The 13,302-nt window shown below is 37.9% G+C and overlaps 2 pseudogenes; one reads left to right on the top strand and one right to left on the bottom strand.

The window, feature by feature from the left end:
• The first annotated feature begins 6 nt into the window (after window positions 1-6).
• LOC132602625 (UDP glycosyltransferase 9-like) lies at window positions 7-6,985 on the top strand (annotated as a pseudogene).
• Window positions 6,986-8,354: 1,369 nt separating this feature from the next.
• Window positions 8,355-11,191, bottom strand: LOC132604326 (UDP-glycosyltransferase 74E2-like; annotated as a pseudogene).
• Window positions 11,192-13,302: the final 2,111 nt, after the last annotated feature.

Here is a 13,302-nt window from a genome sequence, read left to right as displayed (position 1 = left end):
AGAGTTATGGAAGAAATCAACAACAAAAAAACTCATGTTTTAGTTTTGCCTTCCCCTTTACAAGGTCACATTAACCCAATGGTTCATTTTTCCAATTGTTTGGTATCAAAAGGAGTTAAGGTGACAATTGTGACCGTAGATTTGGTTTCCAAAACAATGTTATCGACCATTGGCTCGTTAATAAACATCGAGTCAATTCCAAATGATGACGCGGCGCCACCAAAAGGTAGCATTGATGAACTTCTTGAATGGTACCAACAAGTGATCACTAACAATTTTAAAGCTATTGTTGAGAAATGAAAGAGATTAATTCCGTGATTATTCTCATTGATGGAATTGGTAAATATACTATAGTTACAATGTCCTATTAGGACACAAAATATACTAACCTAAATTAGAAGATTTACAAAATATTCTATGACTACATATTTACATCATTTATCATACCCCCGCAGTCGAAACGGGAGGTTGACGAACGCTGAGACTGTCCTGAAAATCCTCAAATAAGACCTGTGGCAGTCCTTTAGTGAAAATATCGGCGAGCTGATATCGGGACGGAACATGAAGGACACGTACTTGGCCGCGCGCCACCTTCTCACGAACAAAATGGATATCCATCTCAATGTGCTTGGTGCGCTGATGCTGGACTGGATTCCCTGACAAGTAAATAGCACTGACATTATCGCAATACACCAAAGTAGCCTTAGGGATCGGACAATGTAGCTCCAAGAGTAGGTTATGTAGCCAGCATGATTCAGAGACAACATTAGCAACCCCCCTATATTCTGCTTCCGCACTGGAGCGGGAAAGAGTAGGTTGGCGTTTGGATGACCAAGATATCAAATTGTCTCCCAAAAACACACAATAACCCGACGTTGAACGTCGTGTGTCGGGACATCCCCCCCAGTCAGCATCAGTATACGAAACCAAATCAGTAACCGAAGATGGATAGAGATGCAAACCATGATCAAGAGTACCCTGAATATACCGAATAATCCGTTTAAGAGCAAGCATATGCGTATCTCGTGGAGCATGCATATGAAGACAAATCTGCTGCACGACATAAGAAATATCCGGTCTGGTGAAGGTAAGATACTAAAGAGCACCTGCAAGACTCCGGAAATGAGTGGCATCTGCACAAAGATCGCCAGAAGCGGCACTGACCTTCGGTTTAGTGTCAACTGGAGTGGAAGAAGGCTTACACGAGGACATGCCTGCACGCTCAATAATCTCCGTAGCATAACTTCGTTGTGAAAGAAACATACCACCCTTGTGGCGAGTCACCGCAATGCCAAGAAAATAATTCAAAGAACCTAGGTCCTTCATTGCAAATTCTGAGCCAAGAAGGTCCATAATCGAACAACGGAGAGTATCTGAAGAAGCAGTAAGAATAATATCATCCACATATAGTAAAAGTTAAGCCAAGTCGGGACCTTTGCTGTAGATGAACAATGAGTTGTCGGACCTGCTATTAACAAAACCTATGGAATAAACAAAGTCAACAAATCTTTTATACCAAGCTCTCGGTGCCTGTTTAAGCCCGTATAAGGACTTACGCAACAAGCACACATAATCAGGATGAGATGGGTCTCGAAAACCCATTGGCTGATGCATATATACTGTCTCCTTGAGCTCGCCATGAAGAAATGCATTTTTGACATCCAACTGATGAATGGGCCAATGCTTAGAGAGAGCTAGACTTAAAACAGTGCGAATCGTAGCTAGCTTTACGACCGGACTGAAAGTCTCACCACAATCAATGCCAACCTGCTGTGTTTTGCCATCACCTACAAGACGGGCTTTATGCCTCTCAAAATCACCATTAGACTTTTCATTATGAGTAAAAATCCACATAGACCGAATAACATTCACATTAGGTGGACGGGGTACCAACTCCCACGTCTTATTTTTAATAAGAGCATCATATTCATTATTCATGGCCAATTTCCAATTCGGGTCACGTAGCGCATCCAACGGATTGCGAGGTATGGGGGACCTGGTCACTGCCGTATGTAGATTAAATGGGTGCTTGGGCTTAAAGATCCCGCGTTGACTACGAGTGACCATGCGCGTTTGGGTAGGGGGCTGCTGGATAGGAGGAGTAGTGGTGGAGTTTGGTGGGCTATTGGCAAGCTGGCTGGGCATATGTGCGGGCTGGTCTAGCGTGGAGGACGGGAGACGCTGCTGCCTAGCCGAAGGTGGCGTGGGCAGCTGGCTTAGAGCAGGCGGAAAACCACTGGGCAGCGGGGGAGGGGGACACGGCTGCGGTGAAGAGGGGCTAGTGGCGAGATGACGGATCACGTAAGGTGAAAAACCATCATCAAGGAAGTCATACGGGGTGGGAGTGGAAGTGTGGATTTTAGAGAACGAAAATTAAGTCTCATCAAACAACACGTGACGACAAATAATGATTTTATTTGAGGATAAATCAAAGCATTTGTAGCCACGATGGCTTGGTGGATATCCCAAAATGACACATGGAGTTGACCGAGGTTGCAACTTGTGAATATTAGTAGACGGAAAGAGGGGATAACATAAACACCCAAAGACCCGAAGATGAGAATAAGATGGTTTCCGTTGATAAAGGACCTCTAAAGAGGATTTGTAATGCATGATGCCAAAACGATGGAGGAATGGAGGCATGAGCAAGAAGAGTGCGGATGACATTATTGATGGAACGAATTTTTCTTTCGGCTTTCCCATTTTGAGAGGATGTATGAGGACATGAAAGACGGAAAGACATCCCATTGGACGCACAAAATTTTCCGAATTGACCATTATCATATTCTTTCCCATTATCGCATTGGACATTTTTGATAGGACGTTCAAATTGAGTAAGGATATGGGACTTAAACTCTATGAATTTTTAGTAAACCTCAGATTTTCTAGCCAAAGGGAAAGTCCACAAAAAATTAGTAAAATCATCCAAGAATATAACATAATAACGATGCCCCATAGAGCTCAAAATAGGAGACTTCCACAAATCACTATGAATAATGTCAAACAGAAATAAAGTTTCGGAAATAGAACTAGCAAAAGGAAACTTAACATGTTTACCAAGAACGCAAGAATGACAAATACTAGATGAACTAGAACTATTACATTCAATGCTCTTATTGCGCCTAAGAAAATCCAAAATAGAAGCTCTCGGGTAGCCCAAACGATCATGCCAACACGTAGAAGACAAGGCAGCAAAAGTTGATGGTGAATGGAAGTGGTGTTTGAGGGTGGACAATGGATAAAGAGCACCCCTACTATTACATCTCATGATGGCCATCCCCGTTCGGAAATCCTTCACAGAAAACCCATAAGGATCAAATTTAACACTCACAGAGTTATCAGTAGTAAATTTACGAACCGATATTAAATTCTTTATGAGTTTTGGAGCAAGAAGGACATTATTTAATAACAATGGAGGGTTTGGGGGAGGCAATTTAGCACGACCACAACCTCGAATTGGAATTGATTTACCATCACCAACAACAATGCCAGTATTATGATCGCTCAAATTAAAATAAGACGAGAGAGTACCTTTTGTGGATGTCATATGGGATGTGGCGCCGGTATCCATATACAAATTTGGATCGGGTTGGCTCAACGTCATCGTGTGCATGGCCGATTCAATATCAGTCGGAGTCCACGGCGTCGTTGGGCCTGCTGATGCATACTCCTGCTGCTGTGGTCGCGAGCCCAATATTCGAGGTTGGGCCATCGACCTGTCACCAGAAGAAGGTGGCTGCGGCTACTACTGCTGCTGTGGCCGAGCCCACTGCTGGGTGGGATACGGGCAAGGGGGAGCCCATTGCGGCATCCACCCCCATGGCCACGGTGAAGGGGACTGCTGCCACTGCTGTAGTGGTGAAGAGGACTGCTGCCACTGCTGCTGCATGGGGGCCTGCTGCCGGTCACGACCACCTTGGCGACGGTGTGCACTGCCGCCGCCAGAACCACGGCCACCGCCGTTATTTTTCCCGCCGCTAGAGCCACAATATTTGTGGTTATTTTTGCCCCTATGATGGTGAGCACGACCAGAATTTTCCATAGGAGTGGAGTCATCAAACTCACGTTGGGAATTAGCCACCATAGCCGAGGGCGAGTCATCATGCATTTCAGCCAATGCCTTTTCCTCAAGGCATAGAGTTGACCGAGCTTCGGAGAATGATGGAAGAGGCTTACTTTGCCGGATGTAGGTTCCCACATTCTTGCACGCTTCGGTGAGGCCAGACACCATTTGAAGAACGAGGCGGTTGTCGGTCACCGGAGCCCCCACGTTCTTGAGTTGATCAGCCAAGGTCTTGAGTCGTTGACAATACGCCGAAGCGTTTGGAAAATCCCGCAACTTGACATGAGAGAAATCATGTTCCAATGCAACGACACGAGAGTTTTTGTTGTCTTGAAAAAGATTACGGAGGCGATCCCAAGCCTCCTTCGCCGATAGATCTTCTTCGATGATCGTATGCAATAACGTGGAGATGGTTGCATACACCCATTGAAGTACCATGGCATCCAAGGTGGACCACAACGCCTTTTCTTCGTTGGTGGAAGGAGCTTTCTCTTTTCCGGTCCGGAGAATATGGGAAAGGACACGGTGAGACCGGGCATGAAGCTTGAATAATTCGGCCCAAGCCGAATAATGATCCGTTTCCATCTCAAGAACGATAGGAATGTGATTCTTGATGTTGGAGACAGCCATAGCAGGATGAAACTTGGTGTCTGCCATTGAAGAAGAGCAAGAAGGTGGACGGAAAAGGAGAAAAAAAGAAGGAAGGGGACGACGGAAAAAAAATTAGGGTAGCGGAAGAGGAGGAAAGAAAACCCTAGTATCTGATACCATGAAAGAGATTAATTACGTGATTATTCTCATTGATAGAATTGGTAAATATACCATAGTTACAATGTCCTATTAGGACACAAAATATACTAACCTAAATTAGAAGATTTACAAAATATTCTATGACTACATATTTACATCATTTATCAAGAAATTTGTTGATGTGAAAGTTCTCATCTTTGATTCACTTACTAGTATTTGAATAATTGACTTAGCACACAAGCTAGGACTCAAAGTGGCTGCATTTTCTCCAATACCTCGTGCACCCTCTGCCATATATTATCATATGGATCCACAAACTAGTAAAATTCCTTTAGATGGTTCTACTTTATCTTTGCCTTCACTTCCTTTGTTGGAAAAAGATGATTTGCCTTCTTTCATATATTATCATGGTGATATACATCCAACAGTTACAAGGCTTTTCTTTGGCCAGAATGTCAATTTCAAAAAAGCTGATTGGCTTTTGTTCAACACTTTTGACGTGTTAGAAAATGAGGTGCGTACTTACTATCTATTACCATATGCATAACACTTTTTGATAAGAAATAAACTTTGTTCCAAACTAACTCAATCAAAAAAATTGTTCCAAACTAACTCAATCAAAAAATTTGTTCCAAACTAAATCAAAAAACAATCTCATGAGGTGGGAATTACCGAAGATCATATAAGAAGACCAAACGTCTCATCCATACCCATGTGTAGGGCTGGCAAAATGGTTAAAAGAACAAGTAACCATTCAATCTGACCCATTAAATATGGATTGGATAACTGATCATTTAAAATGAATCAAATATGGATATTATCCACTAAAAATGGATATTATATGAATATCCATATTATCAATACGATTTGTCTGTTTGTTATTTTTCAGAAGTTTTTGCTTTCTAGGAGTTTAAGCTTATTTTGGATTTTAACTTGTATTCTCACTTGACTATTCATGAAACAATTTCCAATTATCCGTCGACTAACCCAATATTCATCTGTGTTAAATGCGGGAGGGTCGAATATTTTATTTATTTTTTCAACCCATTTTCAACCCGCCTATATCCAATCCAACCCGCTTATTTGTCGCTCCTTCATGTGTGGACTCTGACACCCCCGCATGCATGTCCAGAACTAGGCATTTTGAGCGTGGACATTATAGCAGGGGCCCCATATCAGGTAAACAAGGAATTAAGAAGGGTCTGTTTGATAATATCATAAGAAATGAACTTTTGGTTTAACTTAATTTTAAAAACTAACTCAAGAGATTAGGATTGTCAAGACCATATAAGAAAGACCAAACATCCCTTCATAACCGGTGTGAGACTCTTACATTTTTTGTTGAACACATTAGACATGCATGATAATTAGTCGGTTTAGTTTCCTCTTTTTGATGAAAGAACTAAATCGAATCATGAACACTTACTATATGAAGCTTCTGTTGCTAAAATTGTACAGGTGATCAACTGGATGAGGACACAATATCCAATCAAACCCATCGGACCAACTTTCCTGCCAACGTATCTTGACAAGCAACTAAAGGATGTCAAAGACCGTGGTTTGATCAGTAGTCCTAATGGTGAAACTTGTAAGAAGTGGCTAGACTCAAAAGAAATTGGCTCAGTTGTCTATGTATCATTCGGAAGCTTGGCTCGTCTTGGAGAAAAACAAATGGAGGAACTAGCTTCGGGATTGATGATGAGCAACTGCTACTTCTTGTGGGTTGTTAGAGCTACCGAAGAGAACAAACTCCCCGCGGAATTCGTGCCCAAGTTATCAGCAAAAGGACTAATTGTGAATTGGTGTCCTCAGCTTGATGTGTTGGCTCATCGAGCAGTTGGATGTTTCTTTACTCATTGTGGATGGAATTCGACTATCGAGGCACTGAGTTTGGGAGTGCCAATGGTAGGTATGCCCCAGTGGGCAGATGAACCAACAAATGTCAAGTTTATAACAGATGTATGGAAAACTGGAATTCGAGTTGAGGCTGGAAAAGATGGTATGATTACAAAAGAAGAAATAGCAAGTTCCATAATTGAAGTCATGGAAGGAGAAAAATTCAAAGAGAATGCAATTAAATGGAAAAAATTGGCTAAGGAAGCAGTAGATGAAGGAGGGAGTTCTGCTAATAATATCAAGGGATTTATTCAAGAATGCAATGCACTAAACTGAGTTACAGATTCAGAAAAAATATTTTTACAAGTTTCATTATGTATCTTTTGTACCTTAATTATTATATTGTACTTAATTTATTATTTTATTGATACAGCAATGTTTGGATTGCACATTTCTTTATCGTTTAATAATTTTTTTCTTAGGTTTGACTGTATCGCACTTACGATAACTTATACTTTACTGTAATGCTTATGACGATTCATGTAATTTTAGGTTTATCTACAGTATACATCTTAAAGATAATTTAAGACAACTTGGTTCCCTAATATATTACCAATCATACCTTGTAATTACTCCATCCGTCCCAAAAAGATTGCCCTCCTTTCCTTTTTAGTCTATCCCAAAAAGATTGTCCTCTTTCTATATTTAGAAGCAATTTAACTTTATTAGCTGATTTATAGCCACACAAATATCTAAGGCTTGTTTTGGACCACATATTTCAAAAGTCTTCCTTTATTTCTTAAACTTTGTGTCAAGTCAAAAGAGGACAATCTTTTTGAGACGGGGGGAGTATACATTATACATTAAGCTATTAAATTCATAAAACTTATAGTTGAATTGTTTACACGGAAAAGGCTTAAATATGCCATCAAACTATCAGAAATGACTCATTTATGCCACTCATCAATAGTTTGGCTCATTTATAGCATCGAACTATCGGAAATGACTCATTTATGTCACTCATCAATAGTTTGGCTCATTTATGTCATCGTCCGTTACCAAAATGACTCATTCATGCTATTTTTCATTAACACTGGTTTTATAAAACCAGATATGACACGCGGCCTAAATTTGATCCTAAGTGAAAATCCTGGATCCGCTGCTGCATGCAAAGGATGTCTTTGATTCACTCCACTAGTATTTGGGTTTTGACTTAGCACACCATCTAGGCCTAAACGTGGCTGCATCGCAATACCTTGTGATCTCTCTGCCATATACTATGATATGGATCCAGCTTCTGATGAAACTACTAAAATTTCTTTAGAATATAGTTTTGGCTTTGAGGTGAATTAATGTAGAGCTTTTGGTGACTATGCTGTTGCCACTAAAAGGGGAACCCTTTTTAACGACCTTTAGGTGCCACGAAATGTCTTCATCGTGATTAAAGTCTCCATGAAGACTATTTTCTAGTTGCAAATTTATCAGTTAATTGTTGCGCTTAAAGTCGCGACAATAAAATGTAATTCTTGGCGATCCCTTCAGTCGCCACAAATTGTTTATTGTGGCGATGTTTACCGTTAACTCTTCTTGCAGTGTTTTCAATTTTTTTTTTCAATTATCAATGTAGGACTTTGTTTTGCACACCCAACAATATGAGTAATTCATGACATTTTAATAAATGTTTCACGTATTGTACAATATAATACAATCGAATCAAACAAGGAGAATGCTACTAATGATAACAAAAGTACAAACTATCAGACCATTGTATATTTGTATCAACAAAATAATAGACGAAATTAATAATTAAGATACAAACCGATATATAGTGAACAACAAGAAACAACAATCAATCTAAAAATGCTGAAGCATTTGTAAAGTAAATGTTCTATGAATCAGTTAAAACACTTAGTTCAGTGCATTACAAGTTTGAAAGAAATTCTTCAATATTCTTATCAGAACTCCCTCCTACATCTACTGCTTCCTTAGCCAATTGTTTCCATTTAATTGCATTCTTCTTAAGCATGACACCTTTCTCTTCCTCCATGACTTCCCTTATGGAACTTGCTACTTCATCTCTTGTAATAACACCATTTTCTCCGGCCTTAACGCGAAGTCCTGTTTGCCATACATCACTAATAAATTTTGCATTAGTTGGTTGATCTGACCATTGTGGCATGGCCACCATTGGCACTCCCAAACTCAATGCTTCGAGCGTCGAATTCCATCCACAATGAGTAAAGAAACATCCAACTGCTTGATGAGCCAACACATCGAGCTGAGGACACCAATTCACAATTAGTCCTTTCGGTTTTGCCTTGGACATGAATTCCTCCGAAAGTTTGTTCTCTTCGGTAGCTCTAACAACCCACAAGAAGTAGCAGTTGCTCATCATCAATCCCATAGCTAGTTCCTCCATTTGTTGTTCTCCAAGATTGGCTAAACTTCCAAATGATACATATACAACAGAGCCAAATTCCCTCGAGTCTAGCCACTTCATACAAGTTTCACTATTAGGCTTGAAGAGACTCAAACCATATTCTTTGTCATCTTTTAGTCGCTTGTCAAGATACATTGATGGAATAATTGGTCCAATGGTTTTGATTCGATATTGCGACCTTAGCCAGTCGATCACCTGTACAAATTCAGCAACAGAAACTTAACTTTAATTATTAGTATAAAACTATGTAAGGATTTGTGTCTTTTTATTTCTATTTTATATAACGCTCTTTTTTTATTGGCGGTCACAGAAAGAATTAAAAAAAAAATCTATTATAGGAAACTCTTTAATTTTAAAATTCTAATTTATTCTTAATAAATTGTTCTCTGGTCACATAATGTCATAACAAAATTAAGATCTACAAGTTCGTACATTACTATTTATATGTGTTAAAAGTAATTTTTCTTCTTCTTTAACTCTGGACTCAATAAAATAAAACCAAGTGAGATTGTCACTTTCTGTGCAATCGACAAATAATAACAATAATAGTACTACTTATTGAAAAAGGGACAAAAGGTTTAAATTTACCTTTCTACAATGTAAAATATCTTAATTTAACCCGCTAGTACTTTGGCGTCATTGAAACCCGTTTATACTCTCTGATACTTTAGCGCCATTCAAAGTTCCATACATTTAGCAAATTATCTCTAGCTCCGGTACGTACTTTATGAATTTCACGTGTCAAAATACTTCATAAAAAATGTCCAAGATAATCCCTATACTTTTGTCTATTTTCAAAAATTACCCTCCGATATAAATGAATGATAGAATTGGCAAAATTAGCTCATGAAAGCATCCGTCCAAGTTTGGGTTGATCATTAACCCGTCCAATTATGAGCTGAGTCCAACCCATTTCAGCCCATAAAAAGTTGGAGTGATATGCAACCCAAATTAAAATATGAGAAATCTTATTAAAATGTTTTCAAAAGACAAGTATTTTATTTGATATGTTATATATACTCATAATAAAGAAAGAAAATAATTTTATTAGGTACTTAAAAATTATAAAATAACAAATAAAGAAATTAAAAATTAGTAAAAATTTAACGGGTTAGATTATAATCCGCTTTTAACCCATTTCAGCCCAAATAACTTTTAAAAAGATTAATAACCTGATAATTTATTAATTCAGCCCATTTTAACCCATCAAATTCAGTCCAACCGCTCATTTGACAACCCTAAATGAACCCAAACAAAAGGTGGGAGGAAGGCGGCGGGGTGGAGGGGTGTTTGGGGGGGGGGGGTTGGGGGGTGGTTTGTGATTTACCTCTTTCTCCAACACATCAAATGAGTTGAACAAAAGCCAATCTGCTTTCTTGAAATTGATGTTCCGACTGAACACAAGTTTGGTAAGTGATGGATACAAATCACTCTGACAGACAAAAGAAGGCAAATCTTGTTTTTCCAACAATGGAAGTGAAGGCAAACATACAGCAGAACCATCAAAAGAAACTTTACTTTCATTTTCTGGATCCATATGATAGTATATGACACTAAGAGAACAAGATTGTGTAAAAAAAGCAGCCCCTTTTAGTCCTAGTTGATGTGCCAAGTCAATTGCCCAAGTTGTAATTGAATCATACACAATAACTTTCACAGGGTATTCAAGATCATATAATTTCTCAACAATTTGTGTCAAGTTTTTGGATACTAAAACATGGAACCATTCAAGAAAATTGTCATAACTTTCTGGTGGTGAGTCATTATGTGGAATGGACTCAATCTTGATTGAATTAGATTCCATTGGCATGGATTTGCTAATAGAGTCTATGGTAATTAAGGTTACTTTAACTCCTCTTGATGCTAATCTCTTTGAAAATTGAACCATTGGATTTATATGGCCTTGTACGGGGAAAGGAAGAACTAAAACATGAGATTTGTTTGGTATTTCTTCCATTTCTGCAGTATATTTTTAGCTGCCTGTTTAGCCTTGTAATTTTGTCGGTAGTTTTTTGTTCAAGAAAAGACGATCTGAAGCTTTTGGATAAGAATGAGGGGAAAAGATGCCTAGTCTTAAGAGGGAAGTTGACCACGTCTATTGCAATTAAGTTTGGTCAAACTTTTCTATAACGGTGTCATTTCATATACTTTCTTCTGTCTTAATTTTTGTGATATAATTTGATTAGGTACGAAATTTAAAAATTAAAATTTGCAATCTAAAATAAGTTATAGATATTTGTGTGACTTTAAATCATTTCATTAAGGGTAAAATGAAGAGTTTAAGTTAAATTATTTTTAAATATAAAAATGTATCATTTTTTTACAAACTAAAAAAGAAAATGTATCACCTAAATTGAGACAGGAGGAGTATTTGCTTGGATGTTATAGCGAAATATTATTATAGGAAACATATAATATAACGTAACATCTAAAATTGGTCCCAAAGAAAACACGATCATTACAGTTAAATGTTGTTATAGAGAATTAATTTTATGAAAAAGGGTCACATTTGCCTCAATACTCTTCAAAAAAGGTTATATTTACCCTTGATTATACTTTTTTGATGCATTTGCCCCTATCATACTACTTTGGTGTCATATTTACCCCTGAACGGTTAAATCTCCCGTGGCGCCTATTGTTTTCTCCAACTCAAAATAAAACTGACCCACGTGAGCTCTCTGCCAACGAAGTGGACCAACACCAATTGCTCAAAATTAAGCTTAAACAGCTCCGCCACCATTAACTACAATCTAATGCCAATAATATTCATTTGTCTCTCTCCATGTACCAATAATATCTCCTTTTTGAGTAATATTTTCTTTCGATCGGATTGTTCATAAATGAGAAGGACAATGTTTAATGGCAAGTTGCATGGACAAGGAGATTTAACAGTTCAGGAGTAAATATGACCCTAAAGTAAGATGATAGGGGTAAATATATATAAAAAAAAAAAAAAAAAGGTATAACCAAGAACAAATATAACCTTTTTTGAAGAGTACAAGGCAAATATGACCCTTTTCCGTTACTTTTATAAAGAGATTAGACTATAGCTGGTGTTAGATTATAATTTGTGTATAAATATTTTCTATTGTATATAAGTGCCTAACAGGGACGAACACAACATCACCACATTGTACAAAAAGTAATTTGAGTTGTACATCAAACTTGGCTTCTTTCCTGTTGACACGCGTATTGATGGTTTTCCCAAGCATAGCACGTGGACATAGACTTGGCTCTTTTGCTATTTGTTTTGGTGAGTTTATTCTACAAATTTCTTTGTTAATTTAGATCTTATTCCTAATTATTGCATGTTGGGTATTGTTTTTCCACTTCTTTTGATGAAAGATTTGTTAGTTTGCTATTAGTTTTGATGATTTTATTCGAATGGGTATTGTTTTTCCTCTTCCTTTGATGAAAAAACTGTTTGTTTGCTATTAGTTTTGGTGATTTTTTACTAAATTTTTACATGTGTGTCAATAATTTGATCTGATTCACTCTTGCATGCTTGAAAACAGACACATAGGTGATCTTTTTGAGCAGCTGGTGAATGTCAATCCCAATTTTTTTGGGCACTGAAAGCATCTCAGTGACAAAGCTCTTCTATCATTGTCATTTTGATGGGCACTTAAGTTATTCATATGCTTTATAAGTTGTGCTGATATAACTTTACTTTGCGTTCCTTTTTTTCCTTCCTCATAATTGTATCCTAATTGCTATGAGTTGTTGCAATTTTTGGACCCTCATTGCTAATATGGTGTTCTTGAATTTGCAGGCCATTGCGGTATGATCTATGCAAGGTTAGTGAGTATCAATTCAATCACTTCCTACACTTTTTATATCTATTTGAAGCATCAGATGGTAACATTATATTTAGCTCAACTTTATGTTTACATTCAGCATATGTAACTTTGCACTTAACTTTATATGTTATTGTCACCATCTCATGATACAAATAAGTGCTAAGCATAAATGTGAAAAATTGCTCTTGAAGCATCTGCATATACCATCTAGCCCGTCTATTCTCCCACCCCCACATAGTATTATCTAGGGAATTTTCAAAGTAAGTCATGTGTTTGGTTTGATTTGTGCCTAAAGTCTGAGCGGCTATATGCTTTTCTAGGTCCTCTTTAAAGTTAATCCTGTTTCTGGTTTGAGTTTTAAAAATGTGTTCAATGTTCAAGCCAATGCCTCAGACTTGGTAGCCTAAATACTA

This window comes from Lycium barbarum, chromosome 7, assembly GCF_019175385.1.
Source record: "Lycium barbarum isolate Lr01 chromosome 7, ASM1917538v2, whole genome shotgun sequence".
Taxonomy (NCBI): Eukaryota; Viridiplantae; Streptophyta; class Magnoliopsida; order Solanales; family Solanaceae; genus Lycium; species Lycium barbarum.
The sequence above is the reverse complement of the archived record's forward strand: the minus strand, read 5'-3'. Positions and strand labels throughout refer to the sequence as shown.